Source organism: Cervus elaphus, chromosome 12, assembly GCF_910594005.1.
Source record: "Cervus elaphus chromosome 12, mCerEla1.1, whole genome shotgun sequence".
In the NCBI taxonomy this organism is placed as follows: Eukaryota; Metazoa; Chordata; class Mammalia; order Artiodactyla; family Cervidae; genus Cervus; species Cervus elaphus.
In genome coordinates this window covers 5,848,592-5,875,047 of record NC_057826.1, presented here as the reverse complement: position 1 = coordinate 5,875,047, position 26,456 = coordinate 5,848,592, and positions in this window count along the sequence as shown.

The window sequence follows — 26,456 nt, the reverse complement described above, 5'->3', positions numbered from 1 at the left end:
TGGAGTGGGCAGCCTTTCCCTTCTCCAGCGGATCTTCCCGACCCAGGAATCAAACCAGGGTCTCCTGCATTGCAGGCGGATTCTTTACCAGCTGAGCCACCGGGGAAGCCCCACACGGCTGGCGACGGTAACAACTGAAAGTTGTCAGCATCTCTGTTTCCCTGAGGTCTGGCTCTGAGGGCTCTCACCACGGTGGCTTCAAGTAGCTCCAGTTTCTAAGGACACGTGCCCTCAGAGAGAGAGTCACACCAGGTTGGTAACCACATTGCCTTTATGACTAAGTGAGGATTAGTCAGCATCACTTCTACCATAATCTGGTGGATGGGAAATTTGTAAAGGTCTGCCCATTTTCAAGGACCAGAAACACAGACCCGTCTCTGGTTTGGAGGAGCTTCATGTTATAAAAATTGCACATAGAATGAGATATATACTGTTATCATAGTGTTTGGGAGATACTATCTGCCATAGCAATTAATAATTGATAGTCTATTATGTACTAAGAAAGTTGATAAGTTTTCTGTTCGATAAACTCTAAGAGATTGCAGTTTAGTAAGAAGAAATATTATCATTACAATGAAAGTTAATAAAGGTTATATAACAATATAAGATTTTTAAAGTGCTGGCACAAGACATTGTATGATTTTGTGTGACATAATTTCATAGATTTCATAAATTTGAAGGAAAGAAATCATTGTGGAACATTCTGAGAAGTTTCACATTGGAGAAGGACTTTGATCCTTTAGACTGGATAGGACATTCCCCAACTAGAAGAAGAATAAATAAAGATAAGAGATGAGAACATTCTTAGAAAGTCTGATCTTAGGACACTGAAAAAATAAGAAAATATTTGCAAGAGAATGATTAAAACAATGACAACAAAAATACATACAGACTAAACAGACCACAGGGACATAGACACTATAGCATGTTCTGCATTGCACTAAGGAGTCAAGAGATGAAAATGTGGAACGTTAAAATCTTGGCTCACCTTGAGTTGTCAAGTGAAATTTGTTAAGGAAACCGGCAACAATATGGTGGTAGGATATTTGTACATTAAAAAGTTGACTCTGACCAGGTTAAAACAAAATTAAAAAACTCCTGTTATTAGAAATCAGTTCTCTGACAGTTTGCAAAAAACAGTAGAATGAGATATAAAGCATAGGTGCGTCCTGAGGGAGAGCCAAGTGGTAGCTCTGTAGGCTTTTGACCTTGTTTCAGAAGTTCCTTAGTGTGAGCTCCATCACACGAGGATCCGTCTAGGTTCCGAGGGTGAGGACTCACGTTTTGTTGTTGCTGTTGTGGTACCATCGCTTTACAATTTTGCATTAGTCTCTGCTGTTCAACAAAGTGAATCAGCTACGTGTAGACATATATCCCCTCCCTCAAGGATCTGCCTCTCACGCCCCCAACCCACCCATCTAGGTCACCGCAGAGCTCCCCGCTGAGCTTCCTGCGTGTTATAGCAGGTTCCCACCAGCCATTGTTTCACTCATGGTGGTGCAGACATGTGGATCCCCGTCTCCCGGTTCACCCCACCCCCTTCCACCCTCATATCCACATGTCCAGTCTCTGCATCTGCACGTGTGTTTCTGCTCTACAAATAGGCTCTCCTGTACCATTATTCTAAATTCCACACGAGTGTGTTAATATACAATATTTGTGTTCTTTTACACAGCTCCTTCATTTCACACGAGAAAAGAAAAGCTAGATTGCATTCAATTGTTGCTGGCTCTTAGACTGTTTACCTGCCAGACAGGGAGACCTCTGGAGGTAGAGCCCAGGCCCCAGTCATCTTTGTGCTCAATCCTTGGCTGTGCATAATTATGCATTTGCTGGGTGAAAGAGAGCAGTTGTCCTACGTGGATCATGGTTGGCTCATAAGACTACTTTAATCAGTGCTAAGATCGCCATAACCATCTTTTCATTTCAACTGGTGGATTCAGCCACATACGGACAAATGCACTGGTCAAATTCTCCATCCAAGCTACAACTATGTGTTCCATTCTCTAGGATTTGTTGGTCTGTTAGTTTTATTTTATATGTAGGGTTTCTTGATGGCTTAGCAGTAAAGAATCTGCCTGCCAGTGCAGGAGATGTGGGTTCAATCCTTGGGTGAGGAAGATCCCTGGAGATGGAAATGGCAACCCACTCCAGTATTTCTGTCTGGGAAATCCCATGGACAGAGGAGCCTGGCAGGGGTCCAGAGGGTCCCTGGGGTCCATGGGGTCACAGAGTTGGACAGGACTTAGCAACTAAATAAACATATATTTATGTTATATCTGATTGTTTTTTCATTGCAGTTACCATTTTGCATGCATAGAGAAGAGCTTGAACTTTTTGTGACATTTTGTGAAATAAAAAAACTGTTTTTTTAGATTGAGATCTAAAAATGTGAAGAAGTCTCTTCCTAACAAACTTACGGCATCTGTAATTCTGTCTTCATAAAGTGGTTGAATGTTCAGTCTTTAATTGGACATTATTTCACATTTATAATCTGTTCTTAAGTGTTTTGCTCAAAGTTGCCTGTGTCCAGTCGTTCTCAAGAGTGTTTCCATCAGTTTTGCAGACTTTGCACAATTGCCCCAAATTAACAGTCTTTTAGAATGGGGCAAGAAAAATGTCAACAAGCTAGTGCAGATCATTATTATAATCCTTCCCCATTCCTAGCATCCCCTAACCTCAGAACCACCACTGATGGAACATTGCTTCTTTATTTCATTTGTGAATTTTTAATCAATACAAGGGATGCAATTCATAATGTCGCCATTGTGGTGGCCTTTCCTTTCTTCCTTGCAAATTCTATCAGGCAAAACTGTGTTATAGACTAACACACCTTCTAGTGTTTTCTCTGAGAGGAAAGAAGACTGGCTACAAAAAACAAACGTAAAAGGTTGAAAAATCAATACTGCTTTTCCCCCTCCCTCCCTCTATATAGCACTTCCCCTGGAATAATTTCTATCACAAATACTAGCCTTCTGAGACATAAGGCAATCAATAAGGCTCACTTAAATGCCATTGCTTCTAGGAAGTCTCTCCTAAAATGAGCTAATAAACCTTTGGATATTCACAGTGATTTGTTTATGCTTTTGATTTTTTAATTATTTGTTCAACAAGTACTTATTGAGCCCTTAACTTATGAAGACCCACTGCTAACCAATAGCTGTATAAAATCAATGGGTAAAGAAAACAGATACGGATCTTATTTTACAAATTTGATTAGTGACTTGAGAGAAACAAGTAAGGGGGTCCTGTGATGACAAAATTATGTGTTTTGGTGGGTTTGCATGTGTGTGTTTGTGTGTGTGTGGTGATGAGGGTGGTTTACAAAAAGTGCTCTTTTAAAAGCTTCTTAAAAGAGGTGATATTTAAGCTGATTCAGCTAGTGGGCTTCCCAGGTGTAGTAAAGAAACAGCCTATCAGTTCAGGGGGCTTAAAGAGATGAGGATTTGATCCCTGGGTCTGCAAGAGCCCCTGGAGCAGGGAAATGGAAACCTGCTCAAGTATTCTTGCTTGGAGTATTCCATGGACAGAGGAGTCTGGTGGGCTACAGTACATGGGGCTGCAAAGAGCTGGACATGACTAAGCACCTTCCAGATGTTTCTCAAATATTTAGCTGATGCCTGAAGATGTTAGCCATGTAAAGGACATGAATAGGATTAAGGGTTGGAGAATGGAGCTGAATGAGTTTGAAGGAAGAGCTTCCACTAAAGCTCTAGGAAGTCAAGATCTTGGTATGTTCAAGCTAGCTTGAAACTAAACATTAAAGAAACTAAAACGATGGCATTAGGTCCCATCACTTCAAGGCAAATAGAAAAGGGATATGTGGAAGCAGTGTCAGATTTTATTCTTCTGGGCTTCAAAATCATTGCAGATGGTGACTAGAGCCAGGAAATTAAAAGACGCTTGCTCCTTGGAAGGAAAGCTATGACAAACCTAGATAGAGTATTAAAAATCAGAGACATCACTTTGCTGACCAAGGTCCATATAGTCAAAGCTGTGATTTTTCCAGTAGCCATGTACAGATGTGTGAGAGTGGGTCTACAAAAAAGTCTGAGTATTAAAGAATCCATGCTTTTGAATTGTGGTACTAGAGAAGACTCTTGAGAGTCCATTAGACTGCAAGGATATCAAACCAGTTAATCCTAAGGGAAATGAACCCTGAATATTCATTGCAAGGACTGATGCTGAAGCTGAAGCTCCAATACTTTGGCTACCTGGTAACAGGAGCTGACTCATTGGAAAAGACCCTGATGCTGGGAAAAATTGAAGGCAGGAGGAGAAGGGGATGACAGAGGATGAGATGGTTGGATGGCATCACCGACTGGATGGGCATGGGTTTGAGTAAACTCTGGGAGTTGGTGATGGACAGGGAGGCCTGGCGTGCTGCAGTCCATGGGGTCACAAAGAATCGGACACGACTTAGTGACTGAACAATAACATGTTCAGGAGACAGAAGGCCAGGATGTTTGGAGAAGGAACTGGTGAGACTACATTAGGGATCGGAAGTGGCAAAGAGCAATTTTAACCAAAAAATGCTATAGAAAGACATTGCAAATTTATAAATAAGGGATTTCATGCCATTTCATAACGCATATCTTTTCTCTCTTGAAGCTTGCATAGTTGGTGCTAGAGTATTTGCTGTCTTCATTTTTCCAAGTGATAAGCTACTTTTATGCTAAGGCCTGGTCATTACCTACCAGGTCTTTTTCTAGTCTACAGAAAGTAGATGTTTATGAAATAGTTGCTGAATGGAAACAACTAATTTGCTTATTTTTCTCAGCTTTATCCATTGTTTGATTGTATATTTTATCTTGTGCTATAAAACAGATCTTCCCAAAACTTAGTGCCTAAGTCAATGATCAGTTCAGTTCAGTCACTTGGTCATGTCTGACTCTTTGTGGCCCCATGGACTGCAGCATGCCAGGCTTCTCTGTCCATCATCAACTCCCAGAGCTTGCTCAAATTCATGTCCATTGAATTGGTGATGCCATCTAACCATTGCATTCTCCACCATCCCCTTCTCCTCCTGCCTTCAATCTTTCCCAGCTTCAGGGTCTTTTCAATGAGTCAGTTTTTGCATCAGGTGACCAAAGTATTGGAGTTTCAGCTTCAGCATCAGTCCTTCCAATGAACATTTAGGACTGATCTCCTCTAGGATTGACTGGTTTGATCTCCTTCCAGCCCAAGGGACTCTCAAGAGTCTTCTAAAATACCACAGTTCAAAAGCATCAATTCTTTGGTGCTCAGCTTTCTTTATAGTCCAATTCTCAAATCCAAGGAGCAAGCACCTTTTATTTCATGGCTGCTGTCACCATCTCCAGTGATTTTGGAACCCAAGAAAATGCAGTCTTTCACTGTTTCCATTGTTTCTCCATCTGTTTGCCATGAAGTGATAATCATTTATTATTTCCCACAGTTTCTGTGGGTTAGGATTTCAGTAGCATCTCGTTTGAGAAATTCTGGCGTCGAGGCTTTCATTTGGATGTGGTGGACTGGAGCTGCAGTCATCTGAAGGCTCACTTGGGGCTGAAGCATCCTTTATAAGATGGCTTTTGCGTGGGGCTGCAAAGTTGACGCTGGTTGCCAGTACAATGCCACAGTTCCTCTTTATCTGAGCCTCTTCCTGGATGCTTTAGTGTTCTCCAGTTACTGCTTGGTTTTCCTGGATGAGCAATCCTAGAGACCAAGGTGGAAGTTGCAGTCATTTTTAGAACTTAGTTCTGATTCAGTGTGAATAGACAATCACAAGATCATGGATTCAAGAAAACAAAGCTACCTGGTATCTAGAAGCCACCTCGGAGGTTGGGTACTAGTTGTAAGTACTTTGTACAAAATTTGTTTGCCGTAGATTGCTTAGGATTCTTCATACCTGGTTCTCTCTTTGCTTCATTGACTATACCCCAGTAGTGTGTGTGTGCTAAGTCACTTCAGCAGTGTCCGACTCGTTGCAACCCTATGGACTGTAGCCCGCCAGTCTCCTCTGTCCATGGGATTCTCCAGGTAAGAATACTGGAGTGGGTTGGCATGCCCTCCTCTAGGGGATCTTTCTGACCCAGGGATCAAACCTGCATCTCCTGCATAACAGGTGAATTCTTTACCGCTGAGCCACCAGGGAAGCCCATATGTCAGCAGGGAGACAGGCAAAACGAAATTCTCCATTGCAAAGAGGATCTAGAGAATCTACCTGATGCTCTATTCCGGGCAGAATTGACCTCTGGCTGCTGAATGCAAGTTAGTCTCCCTTCTGCTCTCAGGCCCACTTCCTTTTTGCCACCACGAGACCCTCTCAGGAGCACTGGCGACTTTTAAACCATGTTTACAAGATTATATCAGTCAGCCTGTCTTTAATTTGCTACTTAGCTGAAGAGTAATACATTTCTCTATTTGGAAAATGGTCTCGAGGTACCAGAACAAGGGATAGGAAATTAGGATTTCTAGAATCCACTTGCTAACTGACTTAGGGGTTTTATGTACACTCTTCAGCAAAGCACCTAATGTGCTTGTCTGTAAAACAGGGATATGAAGAATAAATCCCTACATTAAGGGAATACATCACAGTTGAATTCATATTAATGTAATAGGCTTTGAAAATTTTCACAAGAAAAATGCTATGGAATGAAAATTATTATGGTGTAAAGCACTGTGGAATACAAGTTACCATATGCCAGCAAAATACTGAATCTGTTTTATTTGCTTTATGATATGATTTTTTAACTTCAAAAAGTATTCCATTTTTTTGAATTTTGACAGGACAAAGGGCAAATGCAAATCTCATTTTGTTAGTGATATATTGTTTGGGTAGCTGTCTTTCATATAAAGGGCTTTGTCATTCTCATATGGAACTCATCCCTACAATCAAATAACACAATTCAAAGATAATAATTGTCTTCTATTTCTGATGCTAACAATAAAAGGTATATCATGTAATGCCTGAGTTCTCATTTTACTGTTTTAAGTGTAATTTTAATAGTTATGGAAGTCTGGGTCAGGAAAATCCCCTGGAGGAGAAAATGGTAACCCACTCTAGTATTCTTACCTGGAAAACTCCATGGGTAGAGGAGTCTGGTGGGCTATAGTCCATTGGGTCACAAAAGAGTCAGACATGACTTAACAACTAAACAAAAACAATATAACAGGTTCTCATCATGTTCTTGTCAATTATTTTGAGGTTATCTTGTCTTAGAAAAGGAAAGAACAAATGGTTGATATATAATATTATAGAAGTTTTACTTACAATCCAATCATAGGAAATGTCCACAGTGTTTTTGTGATATGAACATATCAAAATCCACTGTTGGAAAAATGTAGAATAGTTGACTTTTTCTTTTAGAGTTCTCTCCCTCCCCCAATACAATTTCCTATTTCTAATCAGTTTCACTGAGACTCTCTACCTTTAGGCATCCATTAGTTTCACACTGTTTCTCTATCAAAATTCCCTTTTGAGAATGGAGCTGAGAGTTCTCATGAAAAGCAAAAGTGACAGAAAACCATTTAAAATATGACCTCCACCTCGGGAATTTGCAATTTAAGCAAGCATGAAGGTCCTCCGGTAGAAGTTGACAAATGATCCTAAAGTGTTTCTTAGCGACAAGGAAGTTTCTTTACCCATAACAAATATGACTGACTCTGCCCACTACATCTCCAAGGCCAATTGGGAATCCTGGGAAGAAAGAAATCATGAAGAGGAAATCAGATTAAGAAAAAGGCTGAAGTGAGAGCATCTCGAGCAATTCTTTTCTTCTTCTATGTATTCTTGTCACCTCTAACATGTATGCATTCTTTTTCTTTTCTTTTCTTTTCTTTCCAGCAAGAAGGCAAAAACTCTACTAATAGGGAAAAAATGTGAATTTAATTTATCAGAAATTTTTGGATGCACACCAAATCATTCCAAGACCTTGTATTTAAAACAACAAACGTTTATATTGTTTTTCATGGTTTTGTGGATCGACCATGTGTCTTCTGGTCTGGGTCAAGTTACTTGGGGTAGGATGGTTTTGGATCTCTTCATGAACATATTTGGTGGCTGGCAGTGGTTAGTCTAGTGTACTTTCCTGTCAGATAACTGGCTTAAATTACAAGGGGGCAAATCCACATTGATCTCATCATTGTTCAGCAGACTATCCCAGATTCACTTTTACAGAGGTGGAAAGCTCCCCAGCCACAAGAATAGATAAGCCCTCAATGCACATGACTTTGCTTACATTACCTTTGCATATACCCCACTGTACCAAGTAAGACAATGGCTAGGTCTTGGATGAAGGGGTTGAGAAATTGACTACTTTTTGATGATAGAAGTCTCAAAGAATTTGTGGCCAGTTTTTTCTGCCTTCAATCTGCACAGATTGTAAATTCTATCAATATATCCTGAGTCATTGCCTTCTTATTGATCCTCTCAACATTAAACATGTATTTCTTCATGTTTCCCAGTGGATACCCAGTACCAAAGATTGAAGGCAGAAGGAGAAGGGGGCTGTAGAGGACGAGATGGTTAGGAAGCATCACTGACTCAATGGACGTGAATTTGAGCAAACTCAAGAAGGTAGTGGAGGGCAGAGGAACCTGCCTACAGTGCATGAGGTCACAGAGTTGCGCAGAACGCAGTGACTGAACAATAATAACCTAGTACTGAAGTACTCTCCTTTGGTCCTCTCAAATAAAACTATTTTCTTGAAAGGGAGTATAAAATTTTTGTTTACACTGAGGTGAGTCATCGTCTTCCTTAGTGGTCTATCAACTTCCTAAGTTTTTCATGTGAAAATGTGTATTGAACCTAATGTCATCACAATATGAATAGAATCATCGATTTCTACCAACTGATCTGGAGAGAGAGATTTGAGTGTAAACCTAGGATTTCCTTTGGATTCTGAAATACTATCATACATGTTCAAAGTGGTATCAAGCAGTGTTTTAAAAGAGTTACTGCTTGTCTTGAGAAGCCAGGCTCGTGCCTATTCTTTAAAAGTAGTCCTGGCAAAGAAAGACACCGTCTGCTGGAAATCCAACCCCTGTAATACCAGTCTGTCATTTCCCGTGTTTTTGTGCCTTATCTATTTGCGTTCTTCCTGATGTGTAGCTACATATCTTCAATCTCAAATATGTCCAACCCTCAATATATTCATTGATCCATGTGTGTGTTTGTGACTCAGTCCTGTCCAACTCTTTGCCACCCCGCTGTAGCCCACCAGGCTCCTCTGTCCATGGGATTCTCCAGGCAAGAATACTGAAATGGGTTGCTGTTTCCTCCTCCAGGGGATCTTCCTACCCAGGGAGTGAACCCAGGTCTCCTGCATTGCAGGCAGATGCTTTAGCATCTGAGCTACTAGGGAAGCACTATTCAACAATATTTATGTAGCATATACCACATGGCCATTACTGTTCTAAGTGTTTGGATGCATCAGGGAAGACAATGGACAATATCACTGCCATCATAGAGCTCACTGTCTAGTTGGTGAAGCTGTTTCCTTTTGCTCTTCCAGATTAACTTCCTATTCTTTCTCACCCTGCTCTGTACTCCAGACTCTATCAATGTGATCTGTTAACCTTTGGCTTTCAGAGAAGTTTGAACCATGAGAGGCATTAGCAGGAAATCAACGGGTGTCATTCCTGGGACTTGATTTTTGCTAGAGTGCCACAGGTTGGCGTCACCTTTCCACCAAAGGTTCAGAGGCAACATTTATCATTAAAGAGAAAGGTGGGCACAATTATCATGATAAGCCACCGGGCAAAGTGGTAATCAGAGATTTTGGATCTGGCAAAATCTGTTGTGATAGCTAATTGGTCATAGAGTCCTGAAGAATTAAATAGATGGGTAGCCTCCTGAGATACTGCCTGACATATATGTAAACAGACATTGCCTAAGTCTGATAGAAAGAAGCCAATCTGAGACACTTTCAGAGATCATTAGAAATTAGTCACTTTGTTGTCTGACTCTTTGCCACCCCATGGACTGTAGCCCACCAGGCTCCCCTGTCCATTGAATTCTCCAGGCAAGAATACTGGAGTGGGTCACCATTCCATTCTCCAGGGGATCTTCGCAACTCAGGGATCAAACCCGAGTCTCCTGCATACAGGCAGATTTTTTATTATCTTATCCCCAGGGCAGCCCTTGTAGAGATCATGGTCCTTCCCAAAAGACATAAACCAGTTAATAGCTCTAGATTGCTTGATGTAAAACTCTGTTCCCTTTCGGGAAGACCCTGTAGGTGGTCACAGATATACACTATGCATCTTCCCCTAAGACTTTCCCAAAGTAGTCCATGGTCATTTCCAGAGTGACAGTGACCTCAGACAGTAAATTCTTGGTCTTTTTTTGTTGTTGATATTACATAGTGATTTGAACTTATAAAAAGCATCAGACCTGAAATACCACTCTGGCCCACTGGCTGTAGTGTTTTATGAAGATTATGTGGTAATTGGAGTCTTATAAATCTCATAATCTCTCCAGTGCCACTGAGGGTCCATTCATTGTTTCCTTATGTTTTTCAGATTCAGACTACATGGTAAAAATAAATACACTAAGTACATACTTAAAGTAATCTCCTCAATTATTCAGTGAACTATATTCTTTTATAGTAGGAAAGCTTGTGGAAATCCCTAAGATGTTCCCTTCACAAGACAGTGATCCAAACGCTATGTAGGATTTTTAGGAGAAGAGCAAATTAGTACTTTTATAAAAGTATTGATAAATGTAAAAGTCTTGATTACCATCTCATCATTGTTTAACATGCACATTTTGGTCAGTGAAGAAGCTAGATTGTTCATGAAAAATGAGTTAGATTATTATGGATATAACCAGGTCATGCTATAATTCACAGTTATAAATCCAAATGTGATGCTTTTACTGAAGCAAACAAACAGAAACTTTAGAACCTAGTACATGCAATTACTGGCCTAGAAAATTCTTCTCTCATCTCTAGTATCAAGGATAATCAGAAATAATCTTCAACAGGCAAGGACTCTAATATACCCCTACTCTCTTGCCTCTGGGTTATGACAATACTCTCATTATCTCATTTTACAATCTGGATGGAATTTGGTAAGTTTTTTCCCCTCAGCTTTTGTGAGGCATAATTGATAAACAAATTGTATATATTTATAGTGTACTACCTGATGTTTCGAGATATGTATATACTGGGAAATGATTATCACAATCAAGATAATCGACATGTTTATCATTTTTTAATTACCATTTATTTGTATGTGTGGTGAGAATGCTTAAAATATACTCTGTTAACAAGTGAGTAATACACTATTACTAACGATGGTCACAAGGCTATATATTAGGTCTCCAGAACATATTCATCTCATAACCAGAAGATTGCATCCTTCAATCCCCACTTCTCCTCCCGTGTATGTCCTTGTAGCCACTATTATAAACCGTTTCTATGAACTAACATTCAACTCTTTCAGATTCCACATATAAGTGAAATCAGGCAGTAAGTCTTTCTGTGCCTGGCTTATTTTACTTCACATAACGTCCTCCAGGTTAATGCCTGCTGTCACAAATGACAAGGTTTCTTCCTTTTAAAAGGCCGGATAGTACTCCATTGCGTATACACACTGCATTTCCCACATATCCACTGACAGTTTGTTTCTCTGTCTTGGCAGTGAACGTGGGGGTGCGGATATCTCTTTGGCTTAGTGATTTTATTTTCTTTTGGGCTTCCATGGTGGCTTAGTGGTAAAGAACCTGCCTGCCCATGCAGGAGATTTAGGAGATGATGGCTCAATCCCCGGGTGACAGAGCATGCACTCATCATGAAATATAGTTGATTCTTTTTCACAAATATCAGCCTGATAGTCTCCACCTTTAGTGAAGGTATATTCCATTTATATTTAACATAATTTTTATATAGTTTTACTTACAGCTACCATTTCAAATTGTTTTTTTATTCTTTTTCTGTGTTTTTTTTTTTAAATCAAGCATATTTAGGATTCCAATTCTCTTTCAGTACTTAGCAGTTGATCTAAAGATTATATGCTACTTCAAATCATTACATTTCAGTTCAGTTCAGTTCAGTTCAGTCGCTCAGTCGTGTCCGACTCTTTGCGACCCCATGAACCGCAGCACGCCAGGCCTCCCTGTCCATCACCAACTCCCAGAGTTTACCCAAACCCATGTCCATTGAGTCGGTGATGCCATCCAACCATCTCATCCTCTGTCATCCCCTTCTTCTCCTGCCCTCAATCTTTCCCAGTATCAGGGTCTTTTCCTATGAGTCAGCTCTTCGCATCAGGTGGCCAAAGTATTGGAGTTTCAGCTTCAGCATCAGTCCTTCCGATGAACTAGCGGCAATCCTGAAGCACCTCAGGGAAACATAGGAAGCTGGCAGCAGTTTGTTTCTGTTTACTCTCCCCATACCCTCCCTTAGTAGTATTGTCATGCATTTACATCTTACAGAGTTCATAAACTCAACAAATCAGGGTTACAAGTGTTGCTTCATATAGCCATGTTCTATTTAACAGATGAAAAGTATATATGCACAAATATACATGTAGCTTTTTATATACCAATCTAATCTTCACGGTTTCCTAGAGCTTTGAATTGCCCTAAGCGCACTTGAGTCTGAAAAACTCCATCATTTCTGGCTTGTTGGAAATGCTATAATTCTGTCTTCATTTCTAGTGGAACATTTTATTTGATAGAATTTTGGGGTGCAGGTTTTTCTTCTTCTCCCATCACTTTGTAAATGTTGTTCCAGTTTCTTCTGGTCTTCTTGGTTTCCGATGATAAATCAATAATTTATTATAATTAATGTTCCTTTATATAAAAAGTGTCTGGCTGCTTTGGGGACGGTCATTTAGTGTTTGACTTTCAGCAGTCTGAGTATGTTGTGCCTAGAACTGGTATTTATCTCACTCGAAGTTTTCTGCCACTCTTGGATCTGGAAGTATTCGCTTAGTTTTCCACCAGATTTGGCAGTTTTGTTCATTATATTTTTTTCCTACCCTTTTCAATTCTCTCCTTCTGGAACTCAAATTATGTGCGTTATTAATCCTTTTGATAATGTCCACAGATTGGATTGCAAGGCTTCAGGTCTCTGAGCCTCTCTGATCATATTTACTTTTAAATTTACCAATTTTCCTATTTTCTTTGAATTGGTACTTTCTATTCATGTCTCTTCAGTTTTCTGGGATTGTTTTTCTGCTATCTCCAATCTGCTCTTGAGATTATCTAGTGAACTTCTCGGATCCTCAGTGGCTCAGTGGTAAAGAGTTCGCCAGCTGATGCAGGAGATGCAGGAGATGTGAGTTTGATCCCTGGGTGGGGAAGATCCCCTGGAGAAGAAAATGGCAACCCACTCCAGCATTCCTGCCTGAACAATCCTGCGGACAGATGAGCTTGGTGGAGTACAGTCCGTGGGGTTGCAAAGAGTCAGACACGACTGAGCATGCAGGGACGCGGAACTTTTATTGTCAGTTATTTTATTTTTTAGCAAGCTAATTTCCACTTTTGATATTTTACATTTCCCTGTTGAGATTTCCTATTTGCTAATACTTTGATATCAGATTTTCCTTTAATTGTTTCATCATATTTAAAATAACTGCTATGAAGCTGTTGCCTGGTAAATTTCACATCTAGTTCCCCTTAGATTCAGATTATTTTAATTGGTCTTCTTCCTCACTAACAGAATTATTTTCTGAGCTTCTTTTTCCCCATATCTAACTTTCATTTAAAAGGTGGATATTGTCAATAACATATTGTAACATCGCTGAATTTTGTTGTATTCTGAGAATTACTGTTCTTTGTACTATGAAGCAATTAATTTGCTTAAGTTGATACTAAACATTTTGTCTCCTTCACAGTATATAGCAGCTCATATTCCTGTTATGTTTTTGTCTTCCAGTTCCTACCTTTCTATCCTGTCTTGTCTAAGTTTGAGCAGTTTGATGGTCAGCCAGAATTTTGGGCAGAGATTATTCTCAGACATAAGGATTTAATGCCTGTGGTTTTCTGCTTCCAGGAATTCTCCCCTCATTTCCAGTTTCTCTGTCAGCCTTGGGCTCTGTTCTCTAATGCCGCAGGCTAGTAAGCTCAAATTTTATCCTAATTATGTTGCAGACAACTGCAAATTCCCTCAGTTAAAAAAGCCACAGCTTTGCAGAATTTGCCTAAGTGTTTCTTAGGCTATTGGGAGCAAATTATTCTTTCATCACTGTCTTTGTCCATAACCCTGGGACCCTTGTGCATGGGTGTTTTCTTTGTCAGTTATTGATTTGAGCAGAGTATTCTTGGTTTCATGAATGCTATCTGTGGGGGAGTTTGCATGACCATATCATGCTACCACTTTCATCCAGGGTTCTTTTTTTGACTTGTGAATTTGCCTCAATTTCCCCACGATTATCCTACTGAAGATGTAATACTAAGCCCAGTAGAAGTTTCCAGGACATTGTTATAGCACTATGGTGTTTATTTTAATTGTTCATTCCTCTGTCATACCAATTCCTAAATCTTAATGGCATTCCTGGTCATATAAATGCCATGAAATCCCCCCAAAATAGGAAGAGTTAGAAAAAATAAATGTCACACTGATCACTGTAAAAAATTATTATTAAAATGAACATTTTAAAATATACCTTATCATATTACTTTTCTACATGAAATTTATCTTTAGTTTTCTAATTTCCATAAGGTAGTCTATATCACATAAGACTTAGAAGTGCTCTATCATGTAATGTAAAGTATACATTGTATTGTTGCTTATTCCATGTTTATGATGATGGACTAGGTTCAATGCACAGTGTATGATGTGGTGGAACCTCAGTAAATTCCCAACCAGAGTTGTGTACAGAATTTGGATGGTGCTACTCACTTCCTAGCAAGAAGAAGAAATGCAAAATGGCAAAATGGTTGTCTGAGGCATCTTTACAAATGAGAAGTGAAAGGCAAAGGAGAAAAGGAAGGATACATCCATCTGAATGCAGAGTTCCAAAGAATAACAAGGAGAGATAGGAAAACCTTTCTAAGTGGTCAATACAAAGAAACAGAGGAAAACAATAGAATAGGAAAGACTAGAAATTTCTTCAAGAAAATTAGTGACACCAAGGGAACATTTTGTGCAAAGATGGGCTCAATAAAGGACAGAAATGGTATGGACCTAACAGAAGCAGAGGATACTAAGAAGAGGTGGCAAGAATGCACAGAACTGTACAAAAAAGATCTTAATGACCCAGAAAACCACAATGGTGTGATCACATACCTAGAGCCAGACATCCTGAAGTATGAAGTCAAGTGGGCCTTAGGAAGCATCACTATGGACGAAGGTAGCGGAGGTGATGGAATTCCAGTTGAACTATTTCAAGTCCTAAAAGATGATGCTGTGAAAGTGCTGCACTCAGTATGCCAGCAAATTTGGAAAACCCAGCAGTGGCCACAGGATTGGAAAAAATCAGTTTTCATTCCAATCCCAAAGAAATGTAATGCCAATAAGTGTTCAAACTACCGCAAAATTGCACTCATCTCAAATGCTAGCAAAGTAATGCTCAAAATTCTCCAAGCTAGGTTTCAACAGTACATGAATTAAGAACTTCCAGATGTTCAAGCTGGATTTAGAAAAAGCAGAGGAACCAGAGATGAAATTGCCAACATCCGCTGGATCATCGAAAAAGCAAGAGAGTTCCAGAAAAACATCTACTTCTGCTTTATTGATTACACTTAAGCCTTTAACTGTGTGGATCACAACAAACTGTGGAAAATTCTTAAAGAGATGGGACTACCAGACCACCTTACCTGCCTCCTTAGAAATCTGTATGAAGGTTAGGAAGCAACAGTTAGAACCGGACATGGAACAATGTACTGGTTCCAAATTGGAAAAGGAGTATGTCAAAGCTGTATATTGTCATCTTGCTCACTTAACTTATTTGCAGAGTACATCATGTGAAATTATATGCTGGGTGAAAGACCAGTTGGAATTAAGATTTCAGGGAGAAGTATAAATAACCTCAGATATGCAGATGACACCATTCTTAATGTTAGAAAGCAAAGAGAAACTAAAGAGCCTCTTGAGGAAAATGAAAGAGGAGAGTGAAAAAGCTAGCTTAAAACTCACCATTCAGAAAACTAAGATCATGGCATCTGGTCCCACTACTTCATGGCAAATAGATGTGGAAACAATGGACACAGTGACAGAATTCATCTTTGGGGGGGTACAAAATCACTGCAGATTGTGACTGAAGCCATGAAATTAAATGATGCTTGCTCCTTGTAAGATGAGCTAAGACAAATCTAGACAGCATATTACAAAGCATAGACATTACTTTACCAACAAAGGTCCATCCAGTCAAAGCTATGGTTTTCCCAGGAGTCGTTTATGGGTGTGAGAGTTGGACCGTAAAGAAAGCTGAGTGCTGAAGAATTGATGATTTTGAACTGTGGTGTTGGAGAAGACTCTTGAGAGTCCCTTGGACTGCAAGGAGATCAAGCCAATCAATCCTACAGGAAATCAGTCCTGAATATTCATTGGAAGGACTGATGCTGAAGCTGAAACTCCAATACTTTGGCCACCTGATGTGAAGAACTGACTCATTGGAAACGACTCTGATGCTGGGAGAGATTGAAGGTGGGAGGAGAAGGGGACGACAGGATGAGATGGTTGGATGGCATCACTGAGTTGATGGACATGAGTGTAAGCAAACTCCAGGAGTTGGTGATGAACAGGGAAACCAGGTGTGCTACAGTCCATTATGCTGCAAACAGTCATACATGACTGAGCACCTGATCTGAACTCTTGGTGAATTAACACTATATATGTCATGTCAATATCGAGCCTCCTAGGAAGCCTATATCAGTTATATAAGTTTTAATTTTTTTTTCTTGTCTCTAACTAGATTGGAACATTTAGAGTATAGTGGTTATATCAGCTTGACTAGACCACAGGGTACCCAAATATTTTGTCAAAATATAATTATGGATGTGGGTGTGAGGGTGTTTATGCATGAAGTTATCATTTGAATCAGTAGGCTAAATAAAGCAGATTACCCTTCCTAACTTGGATGGCCTTCTTCAGTCAGTGGAAGACTTGAACAGAACAAAAAGCAGATGCTACCAAGTGAGAGAATTCTTTCTGCCCCACTGCCATCAAACTGGGACATTGCATTTTTTTTTCTGCCTTCAGATTCAAAGAAACATTGGCTTTTCCTAAGTTTCAAGTCTGCTGCTTTGACCAGAACTACATCAATGGCTTTCCTGTTTCTCAACCCTTCAACTACATAGGGAACTATAATACCTGTGCTTCTCCTAGACCTCCAACTTGACTTACATTGCAGATCTTGGAACTTGTCCACATCCATAATTGCACAAGCCAATTCCTTATAAGAAACTTGTTTATATATCTCTATAATCTCTATCTATGTCTGTCAATCTAGTTTCTAATTGGTTCTATTTCTCTGGAAAACCCTGATACATAGAGTAATGAATTTTGAAAAAGTATGCACTCACTGAAAGAAGAAACCATAATAAAAAAACCAAACAGTCACTGATTTGGATTCTTCTTCTCCATGTAACTACGCATTTCTAGTTGGCGTAATTCAATCACTGATATGTCATTGCTCTAACTTATTTTTTAATCCCCATTACTGAATTAATATCATTAAGGTCTTGGCATATTAATGGTAATAATAAAAATAGCTAATAAAATGTTTAAAAGAACACCAGTAGTATCAGAGTTCATTTTAGAAGCTTTATCTACTAATTTATTTAGTCCTGACAACAATTACTAGGTAGAAGTTAGTGTTACCCTGGAAAAAAGCAAATGAAATCTGTTAGGCATCTCCTCCATGCCGGCTCTTATGCTAGATGTTTCATATAAATTGTATCATTAAAATTTCACTATAAACCTACAAGTTATAGATGAAGCACTAACATTCCTTGATTTTAATAATCTGTTCAGATTCAAACAATGGCAAAGATATCAGTTTGGATGTCTATGTAATTCTAAGAATCTTTCCCCCGCATTATTCTTAAGGAAACATGCTTTTTTCGGCTAACTAACCACTACAGAACTTAGTTTTTTGAGGCCATGACAATCTTTTCAGGACATTTCCAGGTTCTTTTTGGAGAGAACATTATAAACTTGTACCAGGATCTGTGCACTAGAAGTACTGAGTGTATTTCAAGGAAGATTGGTGAATAGCAAAGAATGGGAACATGCAGATCTTAGCAAGCAATAGTCTTGGATAGTCACTAGAAAATGGAGTTTGAGCTACAACCAAAGTGAATCTAAAGCAAGTATAAAAATGAAACACATTCAAACCTGAATATCTACCATTTCATAAACTTCTAAAGCTTTATCTCTCTTGAGTACATAGTGCATTTATTTGCTTCTGAACCAATACAGAATGTCTTTCTGGGTTCTAAATTGAGTCCCATCCTTAATGACACAGTGGCATATCTATCAGATTGTATTTCATCCATGTACAATTTCATCCACTGTGGGCTTTGTCCAATTCTCCAGTTAATTCAATGCTGTGTTTTTCTATCTAATCATGTTTCCAAATATTAGTAGAAATAGAAATTGTCTGCCTCCCTAGGAAAAGACAAGACTTCCCAGGGTTATAAGTCCTTTTTAAAGGAACAGTCCTGCTGGGTTTAATCCTGAGGCATTTTCATTGCTTGTTGTCTGCTCGAAGGCCAGGTGATCTTTGCAGATGGAAGATGTCCCCCTCCCTGAAGGGCCACACATTCAGTAGTTGCTATTTAGTTTATAATTCAGAGAACAGATCTAGTTCCAGTGAGTCTGTGTCAGAAGGTTGAGCAGATGTTTCAGCTGTCTAAGCCATAGCAGGTGTCTTCCCCTGTATGCGGACTTTTCAAACCAGATTTCATAACCCAACCGCTTATAATGTTTTATTAGAAGAAAATTTCTAAACAGAGCTCAGAACTACCAATCTTTTAAAGTTGTTTGAAATAACAGAGATTTGTCTTGAACTGTTTAACAGGAATTTAAATTGCACATTAAGTAAAAGTAAGCTGGCATAGAATATGATGCTGAAGATACGGCTTCTTAGAGGTATTGACTTTGTATATGAGAATAACAATAATATTGTTGTTATAAACTTGTGTGAAGTTCTCAAAATAGTTTTACGTTTTCTTCAATAATATTATCCCAGTTTTGCTGAATCATTGTCTTTTGCTAGTTGTTTGGGCTTCCCAGGTGACTCGGTGGTAAAGAATCCACCTGCAATGCAGGAGACATCAGAGAGGTGGATTTGATCCCTGGGTTGGGAAGATTCTCCGGAGTAGGAAATGGCAACCCACTCCAGTATTCTTGCCTGGAAAACTCCATGGACAGAGGAGCCTGGTGGGCTACAGTCCATGGGTTCACAAAGAGTCAGACATGACTGAGCACATAGCATAAGATAGTTGTTTTGATTGTAGTTGAGGCAGATTTAAATGACTATGTATCATTATTAAAACATAGGGTAGGAAGGTTTGGCATAGTTCTGGAGATCTTAAAGAGGTATTCATATTCCTCAAAGGCAGGTAAATCTGAAAATGTCCCACTCTCCTTTCTGTGGACAAAAATAGACAAGCTAGGAGATATATTCTAAAAATAATCATTATTTCCTGCTGATGACCATATTATTTGATGAAGGTGAAAAATAATTCTGAATTGTCATTTATATTCTTGGCATCTACATAAGCTTTGTATATTTGTATGATGCATGATCATGACTTAGGAATGTTTTTGAAACTATTCTTGGAGAGAAAAATATCAATATAACTCTAGCATCAGGATATATGATGCAGGGTTAAGGCTATGAATAAATTATTCCAAATAATAGGAAACCTTATTCCAACTTGTATTTGGTCATTGTTTAAACAAAATTCAAAGTTAAGGGTGAATTCTTGGTATTCCTTCAAAAATTGTTAATGAGTATTTAGGATCAGATTTATAAAACAGAGTTTTGGGAGTCAAGAGACTTTGGGGGGAAAACTAACCTTGGTGTAAACCACCTGCTTCATATCTACATCTCTTTGCAATGACTCTAACCAAGGTAGCAGATGATGTGAAAACTATTTTTTATAAACATATTTAAATGAAAATTTAAAAAAAACATAGATAGGTACATGTGTTAGTCAAAACATAAACACCATATTTGCACCACAGTAAACTAGGTGAGTCAGTGACAAAAAAAGGTAACAACTGAAAACGTTAAGCTGGGTATAAATATTTCCTTAAGAAGAGGAGATGATTACAATAATATAAACACTGTTTCTCAAGACAGGGTATCTGGAGTATGGAAAAAAAAAGAAAGATGGAACATCCCCTAAGCAGGTAGGAGACACTAGGACTCAATCTATACAAGAATGTAAGAGTTTATAAATTGATAGTCTGACAACTTCTATCAAACCCACCAAGATAGAAGCCTCCTTTTTTGAAAACATAGGTTGAAATTCTATGGGCGGCACCATAAGTTGCTCACTCTTTTATGCGTAACTACTGGAGATCTACTGGGACTTGGTACATCAGTTGTGAACTGTGGGTGGGAGATAGGTACTGAAGATAGCATTCCACTTTTTTTTTTTAAGACAAGACCCAGGAACACAAAGTTTCCATACCCTTCTCTTTCCTGTCATTTTCATCTCCCTTGAAAAAGTTGATTTCCTGGTAAAAGGATATGAAACATATTAATCAGAGTCCTGGCAGGAAACAGATGGCACAGTTAAACCAGTAATTTGAAGAAATTTAGTAAAGAGATGATTTAAAAAGGCTTTGGCAGAATTCAGAAAAATCAGTAAGGAAAAGTGGAAGACCCTGGGCCTAGAAACAGTTCTGGAGGAGCAAAATGTTGAAGAAGTGGCTCAGATGGTAAAGAATCTGCCTGCAATGCAGGGGACCCGGGTTCTATCCCTGAGTCAGGAAGATCCTCTGGAGAAGGGAATGGCTACCCACTCCAGTATTCCTGCCTGGGAAATGTCAGGGACAGAGGAGCCTGGCAGGCTACAGTCCATGGGGTCTTAAAGAGTCGGACACGACTGAGCAGCTAGCAAAACGACGAGAGCTCAGGTTGAGGAATGCAGACAGATATCATTCATCTGGCTGGGAGGAAGCTGACCTCCCGCTTTCTCATCTCCTATTTCTACTTCCTGTTGGCTGAAATCACACAGTGACAGAGGGCAGGGATCCTCTAAAGTACTCCAAAAGGCTCAGGCCCCCAGGGTCCAGAGTACAGTAGAAAAGAGAGAGGTGAAGGTTTGCCAGGGCAAAAGTGACTTTTAACACATAAGGGTAGAAGACCTTGATGCCGGGAAAGATTGAGGGCAGGAGGAGAAGGGGATGACAGAGGATGAGATGGTTGGATGGCATCACCAACTCAATGGACATGAGTTTGGGTAAACTCCGGGAGTTCGTGATGGACAGGGAGGCCTGGCATGCTGCAGTCCATGGGGTCGCAAAGAGTCAGACACGACTGAGCGACTGAACTAAACTGAAACCACCTTAGAATTTTCACCCCTGCCTTGTAGCAAAACTATCTGATGTGAACATGATTAATAATTGTTTGTTAGATTTTTGGAATTTCATTGTAGTCAATCACAATACTCAAGATAGAATCAAATATAGAAAAGTTTTCTAGAATTAAAAAGGGAGAAATCCACAGTGTAGAAGGAGTTCAGAGACGCTGGAATAAAGCAGAAAGAAACCTGCAGATTTAGAAACAGGTTACATAGGTCTACAGAGTGAATTAGACCCTGACTACCCAAGGTAGAATTCTCTGAAATCTTGTCTAGCTTTGAGGGTTGACTTCTGTTTGACCTTGCTAGTCTTCTCTTCTTCTAGTATTCTATTTTAAGGATTTGCTAAACGTTTTCTGAAATTACAGCACGTGGTCAGTTCATCTGAATTTGTTCTCCACTTAGGTTTCTTTACTTTTTCTGTGTAAAACCTGGTGGTGACTTTAAATCTCGTCACAGTCTTTATCTCACCTTGTCTCATCCCTCTGAGTGTTACTTAGCAAAGACTTCTGATATGATCTTCATGGAGAAGTGGCTTTCTTGGAGGAAGCAGAGGAAGTCCTTGTGGTATTTGTTCTCTCCACTCACAGGTTTTGAGATAGTCCTGTGCTGGATGTTGCTTTAAGATGGGCACAGTGGGTTAGGCAGATACACAAACATTGTGTAGGCATCTTGTTAAAACTGTAAGGGAGATGTCTAGGGTGAGCATCTAGCACAAATAGGACGAGTATTATAAAAAATCAGTCTGGGGGACTCTACGAAGATCTTTACAATAAGTTCAATTCAACAATATGTTTTGATATTATACCATGAATTTGCTCCTGGTGAATTATTAGTTGTTGCAGAGGGAAAAATGTAATAAGCCATCTGTCCCTCTAGAGCCTTTCTACCTAGTTAAGAAGATATGAAAATCCATTAAAAAATAAATCACACATTGTGTAACATGGCTGTTTCAGTAGCCAGGAAGTGGTAATGGCATTTAGGATTGAAATAGAACTCTACACAATAAGAAAGCCTTGACAAGATGAAGGTCAGGCCATGAGCTCAGCAAGAGGGACAGTAAAGATGGTAAGAGGAGATGATTTTCCAAAGGAAATAAAAGTATCTTACTTTACCACTTTCAAACTCAAGTGATAAGGAATTATAGCAGCAGTGGAATTGGCAAGAGCAACAAGATTCTTGACCTCCAAAATCTTCCCTATCTATAATTCTCGTGGATTTCCATCTGTCTCGGCAAAGATAAGAATATGAATTCTTTTGCAGTGTGGTCTTCTTTATCTGATATATGTCATAGTTTATAATGTCTAAGAAATCTGAAACAATGACCATTTGTGGTTTACAGTTAATCTAGAAGGCTTGCACTACATCTGTTTGTGTATCTATATATGTGTACATATGTATATGAAGTATTGTATTTCTACATATAAATATATGTGCACACAAACACTGCCATATCTACAGAACTATCAAGTGTCTGACTGACTATGAATATGTACTGTTAAACATATAAATACAACTCAGGTGTTAAAAAGCCTAATCAATTTTATATAATCATTTAAAAATATTTTAGGAGAAGCATTCAGTTTTCCTTTGCTTTTTTTTTTTTCTTCATTTATTTTTATTAGTTGGAGGCTAATTACTTTACAATATTATAGTGGTTTTTGCCCTCTTCATACATATTGAGTTCTCATAAAAGAATAGTATGTTTTCCCTGCTTGGACATAGCATAATTTCTCTCCTCATGCTTGATTATTTAATTCACTATCAGAATTGCTTGGTTTGGCAAGATCTTTAGCATCCAGGAAGTTAAAACCGTGCATAGCAAATTACATTCTGCTTCATTATGGGGGCAGGCCTTATTTTTATATGTTGTCTCTATTATAACATACAGTAAGATACAGTCTTCCTTTTTGAAAGCACATGCAGATAAAGTTATTTATATTCTCTGGGGCTTCCAACAAAAATGTGAAGTCACCAGAGTTAAGAGTCAGATTGTATATGTTCTTTGTTTATTAGTATCCGTTGCCCTAGTTCAGGTCCCTGTTACTTTTGTCCTGAATTTTTGAAGGCACGTCCCATCTGCCCCACCTCTAAGTGTTTGTGAAGCATAAAACCCCATTGTTTTATACTAATGTTGAAGCAAATTCCTGAAAATCTGCCCACCTCTCACAAAAATGCTTAAGTGGCTCTTGAATGCCTGCTGTTTTAATTTCCTAACATGGAATTGGAAACCTTTCACAATAAACTCCAACATCTTTTTTACATTCTTGTTTCTCAGTATACCCATTTCTTTGCTAAACCACATAGACTTGCCAGACTATGCAGCTGCAAATCAACATGTCTTGGTTTTTATATGTATGTATTTAGTTCTATGGGCTTTCCTGGTAGCTCAGTGGTGAGGAAGCCACCTGCCAATGCAGGAGACTCGGGTTCGATCCCTGGGTCAGGAAGATCCCTTGGAGAAGAATATGGCAACCCACTATAGTATTCTTGCCTGGGAAATCCTATGGACAGAGGAGCCTGGTGGGCTACAGTCCATGGGGTTGCAAATAGTCTGACACGACCTAGTGACTAAACAAAAACAACAAGTTTAGTTATATTGTACCTGTTTCCTAAAATGAGATCTCTCTTCTTCTGCTTTTGTTGCAGCTATTTTTTTAGGTTAAAACCAAATATCTTTGACTTCATTGTTTTTCTCTTCTATATAATCATGATCCATTTATATTCCAATAGAACTTATGTCTTTTTTGGTCCTGTATTATTATAATTTCTGTGCATCTCTCTCTTCAACTATCCAATGCATCACTCAAAATACTCAATGTTTCTACTGAAGCTCATGCTCTTTTTAAAGAAATTTTAGAAGCAAAATAGAACAAAACAGAATCTTTGTTCTAATAGAGTTTATATTGAACACAGTGGATGAAGAGTTAAACACAGTTAGAAGATGATATAAGTGATCATAAAAGAATATATGAAATATTACATAAAAAGACAAGAAAAGGTTCCTAAGTCAGCCTGCGAGATTAAAGGACATCTTCATTAATGATTTAGTTCAGTTCAGTCACTCACTCATGTCCGACTATTTGTGACCCCGTGGACTGCGGCACCCCAGCCCGGCCTGTCTATCACCAACTCCCAGAGCTTCCCCAAACTCATGTCCATCGAGTTGGAGATGCCATCCAACAATCTCATCCTCTGTCGTCCCCTTCTCCTCCTGCCTTTGATCTTTCCCAGCATCAGGGTCTTTTTCAAGGAGCTTCTTCTTGGCATCAGGTGGCCACAGTATTAGCTTTCAGCTTTAGCATCAGTCTTTCCAATAAATATTCAGGGCTGATTTCCTTTAGAATGAACTGGTTGGACCTCCTTGCTGTCCAAGGGGGACTCTGAAGAGTCTCTGCCAACACCACAATTCAAAAGCATCAATTCTTTGGCACTCAGCTTTCTTTATAGTCCGACTCTCATATCCATACATGACTACTGGAAAAACCATAGCTTAGACTAGACAGACTTTGTTGGCAATGTAATGTCTCTGCTTTTTAATAAGTTGTCTATGTTGGTCATAACTTTTCTTCCAAGGAGCAAGTATCTTTTAATTTCATGGCTGCAATCACCATCTGCAGTGATTTTGGAGCCCCCCAAAATAAAGTCTGTCACTGTTTCCACTGTTTCCCCATCTATTTCCCATGAAGTTATGGGACCAGATGCCATGATCTTAGTTTTCTGGATGTTGAGCTTTAAGCCAACTTTTTCACTCTCCTCTTTCACTTACATCAAGAGGCCCTTTAGTTCTTCTTCACTTTATGCCATAAGGGTGGTGTGATCTGCATATCTGAGGTTATTGATATTTCTCCCAGGAATCTTGATTCCAGCTTGTGCTTCATCCAGCCCAGGGTTTCTCATGATGTACTCTTCATATAAGTTAAATAAACAGAGGGACAATATATAGGCTTAACATACTCGTTTCCCTATTTAGAACCAGTCTGTTGTTCCATGTCCAGTTCTAACTGTTGCTTCCTGGCCTGCATATAGATTTCTCAGGAGGCAGGTCAGGTGGTCTGGTATTCTTATCTCTTTAAGAATTTTCCACAGTTTGTTATGATCCACACAGTCACAGGCTTTGGCGTAGTCAATTAGCAGAAGTAGATGTTTTTCTGTAACTCTCTTGCTTTTCCGATGATCCAGCGGATGTTGGCAATTTGATCTCTGATTCCTCTGCCTTTTCTAAATCCAGCTTGAACATCTGGAAGTTCACGGTTCATGTACTGTTGAAACCTGGACTGGCTAACAAGCTTTTTGAGCTTGTAATGCTCAAAATTACTTTAACGTAATAACGCTAACGTGTGAGATGAGTGCAATTGTGCAGTAGTATGAGTATCCTTTGGCATTGCCTTTCTTTGAGATTGGAATGAAAACTGACCTTTCCAGTCCTGTGGCCACTGCTGAGTCTTCCATATTTGTTGTAATTTTGAGTGCAACATTTTCACAGCATCATCTTTTAGGATTTGAAATAGCTCAACTGGAATGCCATCACCTCCACTAGCTTTGTTTATAGTGATGCTTCCTAAGGCCCACTTGACTTTGCATTCCAGGATGTCTGGCTCTAGGTGAGTGATCACATCAATGTGATTATCTGGGTCATGAAGATCTTTTTTGTATAGTTCCTCTGTGCATTGTTGCCACCTCTTCTTAATATCTTCTGCTTCTGTTAGGTCCATACCATTTCTGCCCTTTATTATTATTTTTGCATGAAATATTCCCTTAGTATATCTAATTTTCTTGAAGAGATCTCTAGTCTTTCCCATTCTATTGTTTTCCTTTATTTCTTTGCATTGATCACTGAGGAAGGCTTTCTTATCTCTCCTTGCTATTCTTTAGAACTCTGCATTGAAATGGGTGTATCTTTCCTTTCTCCTTTGCCTTTTGCTTCTCTCCTTTTCATAGCTGTTTGTAAGGCCTCCTCAGACAACCATTTTGCCTTTTTACATTTACTTTTCTTGGGGAC